At 43.4% G+C, this 12,729-nt stretch overlaps 1 pseudogene; it reads left to right on the forward strand.

Annotated features, from left to right (window-relative positions):
* Positions 1-4,205: 4,205 nt before the first annotated feature.
* On the forward strand, positions 4,206-5,161 carry LOC141976848 (olfactory receptor 52N4-like; annotated as a pseudogene).
* The last annotated feature ends 7,568 nt before the right edge of the window (positions 5,162-12,729 follow it).

Consider the following 12,729-nt stretch of genomic DNA (forward strand, 5'->3'; position numbering starts at 1 on the left):
CATCAAGGTGAGGGCAAACTCTATTAATGAGCCCACATCGTACAGATCCCTGTGCAGTGCAAGACAGTATAAATGTGGGTTTATACTCCAGTGGGGGTTGTGAATCTCCTGAGTTGGGAAATTGGCTGATGTCCATTGTCTGCACTTGGGTGGCTTAGTTAAGACTCAGGAAGCTCAGTTTGGGTGTGTGGTTGCCCTCTGCTGTCATGTTGGGTAATAATAGGGCCTGGAGAGGCTGTATCACCAGCAAAGCAGTGTGAACAAGGGCCAGCCCAGTTGGGTGATTCGAGGGGCACAGCAGTTTGCGCGGCTCCCAGATGGCTCCCCATAGCTGACATCCCATAACACTCAGACTCTCTGGAGTGCAAATTAGCCCCCCAGGCATCTGTGATGCAAGCACAGGGGAGGGACTGTAACCAGAAGAAAAGATCCAGACATAGCAGTTGTTTGGTTCCTTTACCAGTTTGTTCTCGCCCCAGCAGGGCACGCCTACGTAAAATAAAATAATAAAATAAAAATGTCCCCTGGGCAACAGATTTGGGAATCTCAGTGAATTCCTGGTGATTCTGGACTTCCAAGTGGTGAAGGAATCACAGAGTGAGTGGAGAAGCCCCATTTCAGAGGCTACACACAGAAAAGAAAGCCATCTTCAATTGCTAGGCTGAATGGTCTGCAAGATTCAGTTTGCTCTGATAATCTGAGCTCCTGGTGTCTGTAAATCATTTCTTCACTCCCTGGAGAGGCTCTCAGGATAATTTTTTCCAGGGTCTATTTTCCACTCTTCAGAGAGCTCAGGGAATTCGCCGGGACTCCTGGCCTACCAGAGAGTCCTCAGGGACTGTACAGGAGAATCATAAAGGATGCTGTCCAGCATGCCGAGTGGGAGATGTGAAATTCCTACACCGATTCTCAGGGCTCTACCTTCCTGTAACTGGAAGGAGATCTCCTCTCTCTGTTGACCAGGATTTTGGTGAGTTGCTTGTTTCTGCATTAAAGTTAGTGCTCAGGGCTCAGTCAGAGACAAGGAACTGATCTTAAAAACAAGAATTTGTCTAAATGATTTCTAGTCCATTTGTAGTTTCAATTTACGAGGTAAATCCTTTGGTCTTTCTGACAATACAAAACAGTTCAAGCTGCCGTGCTGGTGAAGTTCTGCCCAGATGGTTCTTGACTTGAACCTTGGAACCCTTCCGGTATCCTTCTATCTGTCTCTTTAGCACCCTGGTCACTGTGGTTAGATGTTTGTCTGTGTGCTGTCCCAGCTCTGCGCACACAACTGGCACTGAGGAATGTAGGTTTATGATTGAGCTTTGGGGGCAATTTTAGATAATTAATATGTATGGATAATATAGATATGGTGTATATAATGGTATGATACATATGGGTATGTATGCATAAAAAGTATGTGTATATATGGCGTCAATTTATATCCAAACAATCCGTTTCCAGTCTCGGTGGTGAGGTTTGGCCCTTGTGGCAAATTTCTATTAGGGTAATTACAGTTACCACCTGTGTTATTATTGGCAGTCGCTTGAGTATTCTGAAATACTGGGATTGGCATTATTTCAGTGTGTTCCACAGTGCTATGTGTGTGAGAAGTAAAACAGAAATTTGGAGTAATGACATTACAGATGCGGCCTGTATATATAAATGTCCCTATTTATAAATGTAATGAGTTACTGCACAGTACTGTTCATTCATGTTAGAGGTTACCCATACTGCTGGTTGTCACCCTTTGGTAAATTTCACTGGGCGGGAAACAGGAACGGCTTCTCTGACCCGTTGGTTGTATTGCTCTGTGATACACCAGTAGCTTTGCGGCGTCAGGATTTAATATTGATAGCCAGACACTGAGCAAGATCGTTTTGAATAACAGGTGCCTTACTTAGTATCAGTCACACTCTGGGATCAGTAATAGTACATCCTATCAGCGAATTTATTCACCCGATTTATAGTTACCATGTTGTACAGGGAGATGTCAGCAAACCAGAAAAGTGCCTGAAACCACTATGGCTTATTGTGAAAAGCAGCCAAGTCAGCAGGCCGTAGAGTGGCCATGTAGCAAACTCAGCTGACCAAGGCAGCGGGGGTGGGGGGGTGGGGGGTTGAGTGCCACAGAAAGGGCAGCTTGACCCCTCCATTCCTTCCTGATAAGAATGGTGTTGAAGTTGCTGATTCATGCATTTTGGATGAGCTGGATGTGCCACAAGAATGTCAATTGGGCCTCAAGGCTGCAAACTCTGGAAAAACCCACACCTGGTTAATCAATAATCAGAGGAAAGCCTCTTGCTTGACCATTGGAACTGCTTGCTTAACAAGTGCTGCTGCTCTGGGTGCACCCGTACACACAGTGTGTGGCTTCAAGGGCTGCTACACAGAAATAACTCCCAAGCTGAGAAGTATGCACATTATATTATGAGACTGGGGAACTCTGGGATATGTTAGGATGTAGATAAATGCAGCTGCCATGTGCAGGAGCCACAGGCAGATGCCTGAAACAATGTGCCATTGTGACACAGCCGTAAAACCCAGTGTGCTCTGGGATATTTTGCTAGCCAGCTCTGTAAGCCATTAATGACATGAGATGTATGAGATTTTATGGGGTCAGGTCATTATTTTTCTCATCTAAAATGTTCAGCCATGCAGTGCCTCACATAGATTCCAAGATCAGAAGGGACCATTGTGATCATATAATCTGTATAACACAGGCCTGAGAATTTTCCCCAAATTATTCCAAGAGCAGGTTTCTTAGAGAAACATCCAACCTTGATTTAAAAATTCTCAGTGAGAGAGAATCCTCCAGGAACCTTGGTAGATAGTACCAATAGCTAATTACTCTCTCTGTCTCTTCAACGCTTAGCTGGGCAGTCGGCCATAGCAATCGTTCAGCATTTGGTCAGTTCTGGCACAACCGCAAAGGTTTGATGGGCTGACAGTCCAACATCGGAACAGACTTGATTATTCTCACTGTTAAATGTATGTTTTGGGTACAGTCAGAATTTGTTTAGCTTCAACTTAGAATCATAGAATAATACAAATATAGGACCGGAAGGGACCTTGAGAGGTCATCAAATGGAGTCCCCTGCACTCACAGCAGTACCAAGTACCATTGGATTCAGCCATTGGATCATTTTACTCCTCTGTATGCTAGGCTGAAAAACTTATGATTAATATTTGTTCCTCATGTAGGTACTTACAGACTGTTATCAAGTCACCCCTTAACCAACCTTGTTAAACTGTTACACTGAACAGATTGAGCTCTTTGAGTCTATCACTGTAAGGTCGGTTTTCTAATCTTTTAATAATACTTCTGATTCTTCTATGAACCTTCTTCAGTGTATCAACATCCATCTTTAATCGTGGACACCCGAACTGGACACAGAATTCCAGCAGCAGTCGCAATAGTGCCAAAGACAGAGGTAAAATAGCGTCTATGTCTCCTTGAGATTGCCCTGGTTATCATCCCAGGGTAACATGGCCTGTTTTTGCCACGGGGTAACACTGGGAGCTCAAGTTTAGCTTATTATCTCTTCACAACCCCAAATCTTTTTCAGAGTCATTGAGCATCCCATGATAGTCCACCATCATGTAAGCATCACCTACTTTCTTTGTTCCTAGATGTAGATATCTACATTGGTATATTAGAAGACATATTATTTGCTTCAACCAGTTTAGCAACTAATACAGATTGCTCTGAATCAGTGACCTGCCATCTTGATTGTATTTTCTATATGATTCCCCATCCCACTCCTCCTGGATCCCAATTTTTTTCCTTAGTTTCTCTTGGTGTTTGCACTGGGAGAAGGGTTTCTCAGAGATACATACCGTGATCCATAGGTCACTGTCCTGAGTTCATACAGTGAAATTAGAAACTTGTAAGGTGTTTGAGGATTTCAAGCTTTTCTCTCCAATAGGCATGCAAGTTGCAGTTATGAACATTGAAGTTAATCTGCTATCATGTTACCGATTCACCTGGCTTGGTTTTTTCCCTGTGAGGACTTCTCTGGACTTGACTGTGACCTAAATAATTTGGTACCATTTGCAAATGTTGCCACCTCTCTGCTCACCTCCCTTTCTATATTCTTAATCACTATAAAATATTTACTGTATTATTTGTTATAAAGTGTATAACCCCCCTCACTGTGCTTTTCTTCCTTCACAGGCACCTTGAGCATTTCTTAGATGATCAACGCATCAATAACCCCATGGCCGTTTTCAACCTCACCCCCGCTGACCCTTCAACATTCACTCTAAGCGGTATTCCTGGCCTAGAAACTGCCCACATCTGGATTTCCATCCCTTTCTCTATATTCTACACTATCAGCCTGCTGGGAAATTGCACGGATCTGTTTGTTGTAGGCAAAGAGCAGACCCTGTACAAGCCGATGTACCTGCTGTTCTGCATGCTGGCGCTCACAGACATCCGCATCTCTATGTCTGTTGTGCCGAAGGCACTGTGTATATTTTGGTTCAACTTGAAAGGCATTACTGTGGGTGGCTGCCTCACCCAGATGTTCTTCCTTCATGCGGCTTCAGTTATGCAGTCAGCCGTCCTCGTGACAATGGCCTTTGATCGCTACGTTGCTATATGTGACCCTCTGAGATATGCCACCATCCTCACCAATGCACGAATAGATAAACTGGGGCTTATGGGCTTGATAAGAGCTGTTCTCTTCATTCTGCCCCTACCCCTGCTCCTGAGCAGGCAGCCATTCTGTGCCAACCGCATTATCCCCCACACGTACTGCACACACATGACTGTGGCAAAGTTGTTGTGTGGGGACATCACAGTCAACAGATTGTATGGCTTGGTGATAGCACTCGTAGTCATCGTGTTAGACCTGATGCTCATTGCCCTGTCCTATGGTCTGATCATAAGGACCGTCCCCAGAATCTCCTCCAAAAAAGCCCACCAGAAAGCCCTCAACACCTGCACAGCTCACATCTGTGTCATGCTGATGTCTTATACTCCCTGCCTCTTCTCCTCTCTGACACATCGGTTTGGTCAGGGCATCGCTCCCCTCATTCACATCATCTTGGCCAACCTCTATTTCCTCATCCCCCCCATGCTCAATCCAATCATTTATGGGGTCAAAACCAAAGAGCTTCGTGACAAAGTGGGCAAATACACCTTCAGAATGTGCTCACCTGGGGCCACTGACTTTAAACCTGCATGACAAGAGGAGGAAGGATATTTCCTCAATAATCAAGGGTGCTCTGTCCCAGTTTGGCTCAGCTCAGCATTGTGGAAGTTCACAGTCTGAGAAGTTCCTCACACCTAACATCTTATCACTACATCACCAAGCATGGCTCTCTCCAAACTTCCCTCTTTCTGACCATCACCTCATCTCTTTCAGTGTCACCTGTCAGACTCTATCCCCACACACCCTGTCACTCAGACTTTTGATGAGTTTCAGACCACCAGAAGATATTGCAGCTTTCTGAAGCAAGGTGACTTTCCATTAGTCCCTCTGTGAACAGGGTTCTTGATCAGTTTGACAAACTAAAACTGCACTTTCTGATAGCCAAAACAAAGAAATCATCTACAATGCTGAACTTCTTTGTCATATGTACAGTGATCTGGTGAGCAAAATTTACCTGATGTTTCTCCTTCCAATACTTCAGGATGCCTGAGGATAATCCAAATGTTTGAATTGGAAAGTGTTAATACAGGAAAGCGGCTGTAGAAATTAGGAATGCTCTACTAGAGCTTATTGGTGAGAGTTGTTAAAGTGTGTGTTTTTGAGAACTGGACTGTGTTACCCTGGATTTGAGGGGTGTGATCAAGATATGTGAATCAAGAATGTGATCAAGATAATGGCAACCCTATGATGTGTATTCAGCCACTATTCATTAATAAAATAAAACACTACATAGTTAAGGGTTAATTGGAAAGCAGGCTTTTAGATGCAAGTTCAAAACCTAGCTGGAAGTTTCTGCTAATCAGAATGAGAGGAGTGGACAGACAAGTAAATAAGAGAGAATGGAAGAAGATAAATGGATGAAAACCTTGAATCTAGATGCCTCTGATATTAGAAGTTTATTTAAAATTAGGAAAAGTGATGATCCTGGAGGGGTCACTGTGACCTATGGGTGTTTTTTTTTAGAGGTTATAAAAGATTATCAAATACAGTGTACTTTGGAGCAGTCCTCTGAAGCCATCTTGAGAGTCCTTTTTCCTGACACCCTTTCTCCCCAGTGGGTGAGCAAATGGCCATTGTGAATCTTCTGTTAATTATTCAATACCGTACCAGATGTTAGGTCTATATCTGGGATCTTCTAAACCTATTGCTTATGTCTTTGTGTGCTTAAATCAAATAAACTGCAGTGTCAGACAAAGGCATACTTACTTGCATTTAATCCTTGATCAGACAGAATTGCTGTGTTCCAGTTGATTTATTCCTGACACCGCCTGGAGTGAAATAGTAAAATTTAATAGTTAATAATAATAATAATTAATTAATAATAATTAATAATAATTAATTAATAATAATTAATAATTTAATAGTGTAATTCTCCATGACATTGTGTGTGAGTTGATTCACTGTCAAATTTTGTTGTTTATTTACGGGCTTGGGCTGAAAAACCTTGTTGAATAAAAACATATGACAGAAGGACAGGGAGCACATGGAGAGAAAGAAAGCTAGAATTAGATTTGGATAAGAACTTGGCAGATTTCATTCATGTGCATTATAATGGCGTTTGGAAGCCTGGGAGCTTCACTGATCCCCGAAGCATTCCTGCAGCTCTGTAAGCATACTGCAACGATGCTGGCAGATAAGAAGATAAAAGTGTTCAAGACAGAAATAGAGAAAGCTGTGAAAGAGAAAGCAATGTGCAGACTGAGGGCAACTCAGATAGTGGTACTTCATAAGCAGGTGTGTGACAGTCAAAGATGGAATAACACATTGAAACAGGTTTCAGAGTAACAGCCGTGTTAGTCTGTATTCGCAAAAAGAAAAGGAGTACTTGTGGCACCTTAGAGACTAACCAATTTATTTGAGCATAAGCTTTCATGAGCTACAGCTCACTTCATCGGATGCATGCTGTGGAAAGTGTAGGAGATCTTTTTATATACACACAAAGCATGAAAAAATACCTCCTCCCACCCCACTCTCCTGCTGGTAATAGCTTATCTAAAGTGATCACTCTCCTTACAATGTGTATGATAATCAAGATGGGCCATTTCCAGCACAAATCCAGGTTTTCTCACCACCCCCCCTCCCCACAAACCCACTCTCCTGCTGGTAATAGATTATCTAAAGTGACTACTCTACTTACAATGTGTATGATAATCAAGGTGGGCCATTTCCAGCACAAATCCAGGGTTTAACAAGAACGTCTGGGGGGGGGGGGGTAGGAAAAAACAAGGGGAAATAGGTTACCTTGCGTAATGACTTAGCCACTCCCAGTCTCTATTCAAGCCTAAGTTAATTGTATCCAATTTGCAAATGAATTCCAATTCAACAGTTTCTCGCTGGACTCTGGATTTGAAGTTTTTTTGTTGTAATATAGCAACTTTCATGTCTGTAATCGCGTGACCAGAGAGATTGAAGTGTTCTCTGACTGGTTTATGAATGTTATAATTCTTGACATCTGATTTGTGTCCATTTATTCTTTTACGTAGAGACTGTCCAGTTTGACCAATGTACATGGCAGGGGGGCATTGCTGGCACATGATGACATATATCACATTGGTGGATGTGCAGGTGAACGAGCCTCTGATAGTGTGGCTGATGTTATTAGGCCCTGTGATGGTGTCCCCTGAATAGATATGTGGGCACAGTTGGCAACGGGCTTTGTTGTAAGGATAGGTTCCTGGGTTAGTGGTTCTGTTGTGTGGTATGTGGTTGCTGGTGAGTATTTGCTTCAGGTTGGGGGGCTGTCTGTAGGCAAGGACTGGCCTGTCTCCCAAGATTTGTGAGAGTGTTGGGTCATCCTTCAGGATAGGTTGTAGATCCTTAATAATGTGTTGGAGGGGTTTTAGTTGGGGGCTGAAGGTGACGGCTAGTGGCGTTCTGTTATTTTCTTTGTTAGGCCTGTCCTGTAGTAGGTGACTTCTGGGAACTCTTCTGGCTCTATCAATCTGTTTCTTCACTTCCGCAGGTGGGTATTGTAGTTGTAAGAAACAGTAAGTGTCAGGATTGAAACAACAGAAAACTGAGAGTGAATGTGCTGTTAGAGCCTTACCAAAATAATTCCAGGATAAGACCCAGGCAGATCTCGGAGAATGTAAGAGTCAAAGTCGTGTGCTCAAACCCATGTGGGAAGAGCAGAGGGAAATAGTGGTTCCAATTTGTGGGCATCATAGCCTTAGAAAGCGGAGTGAGTCAGCATCATATCTCTACTCCTATCCTTCTCATTATGAGAATGAGGGGGTGATTCCCATTAGCTTTCTTTTCCCTTTACTCTTCTGGGCAGTGCCTGTGTGGTCCCTGTGATGTTGCACTCTATATGTTTATGGAAATATGCTTAAGAGTATAAATATGACATAACTGGAATATGCTTTATGCTAGATATGCCATGTAAGATATTTTTGCAAAGGTTATGATCTACTGAATATATTCATCCTATTTGTATGCATGTGTCATTTTTATATCTGAAGTTATTAGTGTTAGCTCTATGCTTGTATTTAAAGTGTTTGCTGTAGGAAACACATAAGGAAGGTTTGGCCAACATGTTGTGAAATGATTATTAAAGTAATTGGGAGTACTTAACTAACAATGGACTTTGGGAGATGCCAATCCACTTCTGAGCTTTCCTGGGAACATTCCAACTAACATGTAAACAATGGCATTGGCCTGCAAAAAGCTGAATCATTCATGGACATGTGACTTGCCCAGGTGGTTACAAACTCCATCTTGTTGCTGCAATTTTGCACAGAAGAACAAAGGGGTTTCCACCCACAAGAGAGAGAATATAGAAGGCCCTGGAAGCCTCTACATTTTGTCTTCAGATGGCTCAAGAGATGGCCTCTCTACACCAAAGAGATGCCTGAAAGAAACTGAAATAAAGGACTGTAACTACGGGGGTGTGGGTGATTGCTGGACCCAGGCCATAACCTACAATGAAAAGGATTGGGCCCAGACTAGAAAGGAGTCTAGTCTGTGAAAGAAACTTATTGGAACATCTCTGAGGGTGAGATTTATCTGTATTCAGTTTCTTAATGTATTAGAATGTATTGTATTTCGTGTTTTGTTTTATTTTGCTTGGTAACTTTGTTCTGTCTGTTACTACTTGGAACCATTTAAATTCTACTTTTGTTTATTAATTACCCCAGAGTAAGTGATTAATACCTGGGGGAGCAAACAGCTGTGCATATCTCTCTATCAGTGTTATAGAGGGTGAACAATTTATGAGTTTTATTTGGGGTTTAGGCTCCCAGAAAGACTGAGTACTGGGTGCTGGGAAGGTCCCTGTTAACTGAGAAGCCCCTGAGCTAAGTGAATCCTAGTTTCTGTGAACTGCAGGGGGGCATGGCCCAACCTCTTGGTCAGTGCTGGAGCCAACTGGTGTGTCTAGCTCAGCAAGGTATGATGGGATAACATGATTTTGGCAATTAATTGGTCTTTAAACATTCATGGTAAATAGGCCCAATGGCCTGTGATGCGATGTTAGATGGGGTGGGATCTGAGTTACTACAGAGAATTCTTTCCTGGGTATCTGGCTGTGAATCTTGCCCATACGCTCAGGGTTTAGCTGATCGCCGTATTTGGGGCTGGGAAGGAATTTTTCTCCAGGGCAGATTGGAAGAGGCCCTGGAGTTTTTTCACCTTCCTCTGTAGCATGGGACACGGGTCACTTGCTGGAGGATTCTCTGCTCCTTGAAGTCTTTAAACCATGATTTGAGGACTTTAATAGCTCAGACATAGGTGAAAGGTTTTTCGAAGGAGTGGGTGGGTGAGATTCTGTGGCCTGTGTTGTGCAGGAGGTCAGACTAGATGATCATAATGGTTTCTTCTGACCTTAATATCTATGAATCTATGAATCTATAAGACGGGAGCGGAGGGAAGCATTCTCTGGCAGGGGGGTTTGTTCTTAGTGGTATCCCAGCACATCTAATGACAGTCTTGAGGGAGTATCTGTGACCCAACCCATCACCGCCACTTGCTTGAAATTCTGGAAGAGTTGCAGAAACCCATAGCCCCCATGGTAGTTGATATTGGTCCCCCAGGGAATAACCCAGGAGGGGAAGAATGGGTAGAGGTCAGGCTCTTCACCCCTGACCAGACTAGAGCCTCAGGAAAACTGGTTGAGCTATTAACCCAGAGCAACAGCCTTGTAATGGCTGGTCTCACTCTGGCATATGTGGCAGCAACTCCCACTCACCTCTTGGTGCCAGAATAGGAGCTCGCGGTAGGGGTTTCCAGATGCTTTGGCCCCCAGGGGCCTACTTCTAGATTCATGGTTGTTCTCTGTACTTTCCTCTGCTTAGGTTTTCCTTGCAGCCTAAGTCATGCTTTTCTCATTTCCCCTCTTTGCTTCTTCTCCCCCTCTCCACTTTCTCTCTCTCTCTCTCTCTCTCTCTCTCTGCTTTTTCTCTTGCCCCCACTCTCTCTCCCTTCTCTTTCTCCTGCCCCACCCCCCCCCTCCATTGAAAGTATTTATTGTCTTTGAGGATATAGTTGCCAGGCAATTATAGATTAGTACCTAGGAAGCATTTTTGAGAAAATCAGTAAATTTCCAAATGAAGGATCTGGCCCAAAGATTGAAAAGTTTGTGTCTGCATGAAACAATCTTGTTTAAAGCTATGGCCTCTCCTAAATAAAATGTTAAAGGAGAGCAAAAATGAAAAAAGGAAAGTGAATGAAGTCAGGCGCTTCAAGGGTCAAGTCAAAGCTCTTGATCCCTTGTAGGTGAAAATTTAGAGATATCCCCTAAGGCTTGTGCACCCTGGAATTTTTGTTAAGGCTGACTGAGCATGCAGGAAAACCCCGGAGTGCACCAATACCACAGCCATTTGCCTCCCTGTAGGGAGGCCGGAGATCCGCAGATATGGCACCTTTAGACACTGATGGGTGAAGGAGGTTCATGTTTTATGTGAAGTTTGAAGGAAGGGCTTTTGGACAGAATTTGTTGTTAAATACAACTGCCACTTATTCTTTGATGAGTACTCAGAATAAGAACCTGTTAGACCCTCTGGCTGTAGTTAAGACTTTACAGGGGTTTAATGAGACAAAGAATGTTGTTCCCTTCTGCAGAAATATTTTGTATTAAGTGTGAAAGAGGAGAAATAAAGACCAATTTGGCTTAATGAATTTGGGAGGAGAAGGGATTTTGGGAACTGATGTCTTAAGAGAATTAAGAGTGTTAGTTGATTTTGCTAATCAGGTTCGAAGGAAAATGCCTTCTGGCACATCCTGGGAGCCAGTGTAGATTTTAGCAAGCACCAGATAGCAGCCCTTAAGGTATCTGAATGTTGCCAATTGCAGAAACACTGGAAGGCATGGGCCAAGAATAAAACAGAATGTGGCAAAATGGAGGCAGAGACCCTAGTTACAGGCCCCGATACCCCACCCCAGAAGCGGTACAGGTATCCAAGGGAGACAGAAGCCGCCTGAAAGAAACAATCAATGGGCTTTTAAAGCCAAGAGATTTTAGTGAAACAGTTAAGCCCCACTATTGTTGTTCTCTGGCTGTTCCTTAACAGTGACATCAAGACCTGGAGGCTGGTAGTTAATTTCCCCCCTTGGATTGGGGGACATCACCAATGGCATCCACTGTGTGTGTGTTGGGGAGCAGTGCTTTTCCAGTTTTTGATTTAGCCAATGCGTACTTTGCTATCCTTTGACATTGGGACAGCGATTAAAAATTTGCTTTTCCCTTTCAAAGGAAGCAGTTGTGTTTTGCCAGGATGCCCCTGTAATCAAGATGTGGGAGGAGATGCCTGAGAAAGAGACAGCGTGATTTTCTTTTCTTATGTGTGTAATGTCAATGGACCCGGGTCATCAGCGAGTGGGATTGAACCTGGGACCTTTGGGGCTAAAGCCATGATCCCCTACCGCATGAGCTAAAAGCCAGCTGGCCCCTAACTCAGGCTGTAGAGCAGCCAAACTTCACTCTCCCTCTCGTGGTCTTAGTGCCTCAGGGTCACATGTGGATAACATCCTGATTTGTAATGAGACCAGAGAAGGGAATTTGGAACTATTGGATAGAGTGTTACAAAAGATTCAGGTTTAAAGTAAGCCCAAAGAAAGCCCCATGTGGATTCAATTATTCTGTTTTAGCCTTTGCTCTGTTTCAACTCACATTTGAAAGGAATTGAAATGACGATGTGACATTTCATGACACAAGGGAAGCTGAGACACGTGCTACTAATCATTCGACCCCTCAGGTGCAAGGGATGGTTTTGGAGTCAAGTCAAAGAGCTTGCAGCAGAAATAAAAAACCTTGTCAGTGGAATCCAAGGAGAGCAGCCAGCGCGGCTTCAGAACTTCGCCATTTTCAAGCTTTCTGTATAAAAATATCATAGAAAATGGTGATTCTGCTTCTCCAGAGGAGAATTCATGTCCTTTTATTTTTGGTGGCCCGTTGGTCACCCTGAATTTTGGGTGTTAGATTGGGCCATGAAGCAGAATCAGAAATGGCATCGCCAAGGCCTGTAATGGGAATCATTTCGTCTCTATGGCTAGTGGCATCAGCATTATTCTGGTCTAGATAAAGAATTTCTGTTTTATTTAGTTCTCTCTGGTTCTCTTGCAATGATTCTTGAATGTTGAATTGTGGATC

This window comes from Natator depressus, chromosome 1 (assembly GCF_965152275.1).
Source record: "Natator depressus isolate rNatDep1 chromosome 1, rNatDep2.hap1, whole genome shotgun sequence".
Classification (NCBI taxonomy): Eukaryota; Metazoa; Chordata; order Testudines; family Cheloniidae; genus Natator; species Natator depressus.